Genomic DNA, 6293 nt, shown 5'->3' with positions numbered 1-6293 from the left:
ACAACACGTTTAAAGGTCTATTTGGCACTATTTGCTAAAATATTTTGCATGATGGAATTGTAAGCTGTGTTTGTCAGACTCAACTACTTGACAGTGAGGGATCTGAAGACTGGTCCTGAAGAAAGAGAAAGCTATTGATAACTACTGAAAAAAGTCAGCCATCTTGGAACTGACTTTATAGACACAGAACAAATACTCTTGAAACCACAGAAAAAGTATTCACACACAAAGGAAAGTTTTAGCCTGGCAAGTAAAAACCAGGGATTGTGTGTGCTTTCTAGGGATCCTTTAGAATATAAAATCTATAATTAAAATAGGAAATGCAAAGGACAAAATTGCTTTCAGTATTTCTTCATGATAACTTTTGCTAAAAACTGATTTTAACAGAAAAAAATAGAGCCCATGCTCTCATTATTTCTTGCTTTATACTGTTACCCACATGCATTAGCTTCACATATGTCTGGGGTCCAATAAAATCACTCAAAGACCGAGTCCCATTTTTTTTTACAGGCAAACCTGTAGGTATGCAAAAACAAACAAAGCAAATGAACAAGAAAATTTAAAAAATATATTTGCCCAGGAGAAGAATAATTAAAAGTCTCCAATGCTTCCTCCCAAGCCTAAATCATAACATGAATACATATAATATTCCTAAAACAGTTTCAATATCTGAATCTATGCATCTATTTTGCATCTATGATCTAGTATTCTTTGCAGGTATGGCATGGTATAATACATGTATATGCAATGTTTCAAATTACTCTATAAATAGTATACTTCACAATCACAATATCAGAGCCTGGAAAAATGAAGAAGGAAGAATTATACAAAAAGACGCTTTTCTTTCGTGGGGAGAAAGTAACAGCTAGAAACTCAAGTAGTAAGCTAAAATTCATTGTTTAGGGAATTTTTTTATTGATAGTTCTTTCCTGACTCGGCAGTACATCATATAGGCACCTAGATTATAACTGATCTCAGGATTGAGTATCAATGAGAAATGTCATAGATTCCGTGTCACTGATGTAATTTATTTGGTTAAATTCTCACACAATAGGTTGATTTCACTGATGAAATTTAAAAGGTAAGTTCATCTTGAATTTGTTGTGATTCTCTGCGAAGAGCAGACTGACCTGCCAAAAGCTCCAGCCCTGAGCTACAGTCCTCCCACCTCAGCTACAGTCCTCCCACCTCAGCTACAGTCCTCCCACCTCAGCTACAGTCCTCCCACCTCCTGTGTTTGCATGTCCTTGAAAGTGACTGCAGGCCTTTCCACCTAATACCCACCTCTTCCTGAATCCCTTTGACCAAATGTTTTCATTTCTTTGTAGCCAAACATATAGAAAGGTTATAACCACAACACTGGATTTCTTGGGGATAAGCATTAGGCAAAGGCTTTATTTTGACACACTCTTTTCAGTGCCTAGGGAAAAGCAACTCATGCCCTAATTAGAGTGCCTAATTAGAGAACTGTTGTTACCACACTTCTGTTTCACCAAGACTCCATACCTATGGGAAACTAGGGTTTTAAGTCAAGCTAGATAGCAGAAAAGATTTGATACTTGGTTTTCTTTTCTGTATAATGCATGAAAGAATTATATCTGTGACACAGTGTCAGATAGACTGAGTCAGAAGGTGAACTAGGAAGTAAAGCAGTCAAGCTCACAGTCTCTTACATAGTAGCCACTGTAACAGCTTATGAGCACAACACAGTTCCGAAGCATATGATATAGAATTAGCTTCGGCAGAATTTCTTCAGAAATATCCAGAAGACCTCAGGGTCATTGGCAGCAGTGGAAGAAGTAAAGTTCTCCCTAAAATTTGTCATATTTCAGTGACCCTAAAGATGTCTCCATAGGTTTTGATTAAGGAAATTATTCAAGAGCATTTTCTTCTACATGAAAGGTATATTGATAATCACACGAATAAGCACATAGAAAGGTTGGAAAACTCCCTCATATAATGGGTAGAATATACAAGTAAAGGAATGTGTTTACCTTTTAATTCCTTTATTCTCTTTCTCCACTAATATTTTTATTCACTTTACATCCTAATTACTGCCCCCTCCCAGTCCCCTCTCACACAGTTCCTTTCTCCACCCTCTTACTTTTTCCTCTGTGTGGGTGGAGGCCCCCTGGTTATCCCCTTACCCTTACTCTTTTGTTAACTGAAATTAGAGCTAATATGCATTTACAGAAAGATAATGACAGAGTAAAACCACATAAATAAGACATTAATTTTTCTTCTATAAAATATATATACAACAAGAATGAACCATTAAATGTAATAGATGCAGTAGGCAGAGAAAGGGAATGTATATATATATATATATATATATATATATATATATATATATCATCTTGCATTATTATACCTAGATTAGTTCTACATGCAAATTAATAAGCATGGAAAAAAGTTCACTGATTCCATTCTTTATGCTAGAAAAGTAAATTATCTCAATAGCTACTTAAATCTGCCTCCTGCCTTCAGAGAGATTAATGTACTTCATATACATATTTTTAACTTTTAAAATCTTTTTTCCAACATAATTTTTATTGCTTATTTGGGAATTTCACATAATGCATCCTAATCACACTCATCTTCCCCCCACTAAAATCAGAAACAAGACAAAGTTGTGCAATATCTCGATGCCTATTCACTACAATACGTGAAATATTACCTAAAACAATAAGATAACTGATGGAAATCAGGGGGTACCAATTGGATATGGACATCTGATATCCATCTTCTGAACACATCCCCACAATTCCACAGTGATATGGATATAAGTCAGGGCAACTACTAGAAAGGAGGCTAGGAGCACTACTGGATGGATCCATGCACAATGACCACTAGCTCTGTAGCTGTACAGTACAGACTACCACAGTGCTGGAACCACAGAAGATCTGATGGATCTGTTTGGAGCAACAAAAAGGCAGAGAATCTTACAATCTTAGAGTGTGCTAGGAGGAAGCCACAGAGGTAGTAGGATCCAGCGGTTTGTGGGATTCAAAGTCACGGAGAGGGCCACGGAGAGGATATCAGCTAGCTATGTATCTGTCAATGGACATTCCTGACAGGGCACAGGATACCCAATGAGTAGAAAACGTATCATAAACCAGAGACTAGAATGTTGGGGTGAAGGTTTTATGGAGGCAACAGTCCAAGGCATTTTGAGTGCATTCTCTTGAGCAATGGGGCCTTGCTATCAGTTTGCAGAGAATGACCAGTTGTCTTGGCAACAGCCAGGATTGTCTGGGTATTTCCAGAGGAACTGTTTGGACAATAACTCAATTGTATGTAACCCAGTCCTGGTAACTGAAGTTTTGTTTGGTGTCTAGAGCTGTCCAGTTGGGGACTCTGTGTCTCCCATTATTTGGAGACTTCATTACGATTGCCGTCGTATATATTAGAACACCTGCATTGCACCAGCGTCCCCACCGCCACTCACATGTCCCTCAACGCATGCTGCTTCGTCCTGCCTCCCACGTAATGCTTCCATTTTAGTACCCAGTTCCCCCAAAACACCTATAACAGTTATTCTATTATTTCCTCCAGGGAGATCCCTGTGCCAGGACCCTGCCACTTTCTTTATTCTTAATCTTACTAAGTAAGTCTAAGCATTGTAACTTGCTTATCACTTATTTAATGACTAATCACATATAAACAAGGACATGCCATATTTATCTTTCTGGGTCTAAATTACCTGGCTCAGGATTTTTTTAGTGCCATTCATTTACCTCCAAATTTAATGACATCATTTTAAGGTAAATGTTACATATATATATATATATATATATATATATATATATATATATTGAGCAGGTTAAATTTAGAAATCTAGGTGTATATAAACATCTAGGCATGTAAAAATACTCAATTTAAAGAAATAGCTCATTCATTTAAAAAGGAGCAATGAGTGGTTTATGGAACGGTTTGGAGAAAGGTAAAAGAAAAAATGGCATAATTATATTATAATCTCAAAAATAAAAGAAAATAATCTGATCCTGTTGATGCTTCCTCATTGCTCTCCTAGCAATAAATTCCTCTGTCATCCATCATTCCTCAAATACTGATTCTTGACATGAAAGGAAAAGGTTTCTCCTTGTGCAGCTTATTTATTCTGCAAACTCCGTTCAGCAACCACAGACTGGCCACTGCATGGTGTGAAATAGAATTTCAGATTCAAAGGGGTTTCAAAAAGATTTCCAACCTTTGGTGGTCCAGCATATTTCATGTTACCATCCACAGTATTTTCTTTATGTGGACTTCTTTGTAGATCAAAACACCCTGAAATAAGTTTGTCAGTATCATCATTATTTCAACACTGAAACTAAATCAAATCTGGAACTAAAGCGCAAATCAGTTTAATGACTTGATTAGCCTTGAAATTAAGGTTACGTGAGTAGCTGTAACAGCTGTTTAGGTGTCCTATTTATTTATGTTATTCCTTTCCTCTGGGCATGTAGGTTTGTGTGTGACCAGTGTATGTAACACAAGGCATATGTGAAAGTCAGTGAATGACTGAGGGGTGGGTCAGTTCTCTCCTGTCATCTAGTGGCAGCTGGAGGTTGAAGTCAGGTTATCAGGTAGGCATACCCATGCTCAACTATCTCTCAGAACACAGAAATGCATCTTTGGGGTCTTCCCTTTATTTTCAGTCTCCAATAAATAGGTCACTTGCTTTTTTTTACAAAGGAAAATTTTAAGTTTTCTTTCTTCAAATATTTTAACCTTAGCAGTTCTTGCTCTTTCCTTGAGTAACAGGTCTTTTATTCTCCTTATTTCCCTCTAGCGTTAGTGACTGTTGATCATGGGAAGACCATTGAACAAAGAGGTTCAGTGACCAGGATTTATAGATTTGTCATTAGCAAAGTGGTTATAGACTCAAGAGGGGAGCCTACTATTATTATTCTAATAAATAAACATAGCATTAAGATGACTTCTAATAATTTATCACTATGCCCATAAATCAGAGTATCAGCCATCATTAGAGAAGTTTCTCCTTGCTGTAGATGGTAACTAACACAGAGAAGCAATGGATCAATGTGAAGAGAACAAAAGAATTTGTAGAGTTCCACTTTTAGAAAACAGGTTCTATAGCACAAGTATTCTTCTCAAAGCTCAAGAATATACGCAGAGGAGGAGAGAGAAATATTGTAAGAGACAAATGTGGTGGATGAATTCAAGGAAACAATGCTTTCCAGACACAACAGGGCACAGTCAAAGGGACTCACTGTGACCGTGATAGCATGGCCAAGATCTTGGTCAGCTTAAGGTAGAGCAAATCTCAGCATGATGGAGGGGTGGTAGGTACCAAGTCTTACCCTATGCTGATGAATTATGTCATTTAATAGTTCTGGGACAGAGTTAGCTATCTTTAAAAATATGATCCCTAGTATGTAATCCACACTCAGTAGTAAGTCCTATGCCCAAGAGCAGTAAGCCCACCCAAGTTAGACTAAAGGAGAGAGAAAGGAGGGAGGGAAGAGAGAGAGAGAGAGAGAGAGAGAGAGAGAGAGAGAGAGAGAGAGAGAGAGGAAGAGAGGAAGAGAGGAAGAGAAAGAGAGAGAGGGAGAGAGAATAAAGGTGGAGAGGCAAGAAGTTGGGTGTAGATCTGGAAAGAGTTGTAGGAAGAACTTAAATATCAAAATGTATTAAATAAAATTTTTAGAGGATAAATAAAAAACATTATTGCAAAATGTCCATTAAAATTAAGAAAAAATGGATATGTGACTGGAAATCTTTAAGGTAGTACAAATTCAATGTTTTGGGGATTCTCTAGATTTATAGAAGTAATAGTGTTCTTTTTCAAATATTTATTTTTAAGCAGTGTTTAATTTGTGTGTCTGTGTATGGAGATGTAAGAAGTAATTGAGTCCCATAGAGCTGGAGTTATAGACAGTTGTGAGCCACCTTGTGCAGGTATTAGCATCTGAAGTCCAGTCCTATACAAGAATAGAAAGAACTCTTTCACTGCTAAACACTCTCTTCATTCTCCATTTCTTATAATCAAACTTTTACCCTCCACTTCAAAAATAATTTAGATGCATAAGCATTCCTTAATATTGGCTAGTTTATACTTCTCAACTTTCTGGTAATTTAAGTTTTAGTATTATTTTCATATATTTTTTGTTTTATAGGAAACAGCTAGTTAAATAAAATAATTAATGCAATGTAAACCTGTTTCCTGACACTAGCCCAGCTCCTATGCTTTCACACTTTATAAGGGATGTAGACATTTAGGACTATTAATGATGACAGTCTGGGACAAAAAAACAAGACACCTCACCCTT

The sequence above is a fragment of the Rattus norvegicus genome, chromosome 13 (assembly GCF_021556685.1).
Source record: "Rattus norvegicus strain SHRSP/BbbUtx chromosome 13, alternate assembly SHRSP_T2T, whole genome shotgun sequence".
Lineage (NCBI taxonomy): Eukaryota > Metazoa > Chordata > Mammalia > Rodentia > Muridae > Rattus > Rattus norvegicus.
Note: the sequence above shows the minus strand (reverse complement) of the source record.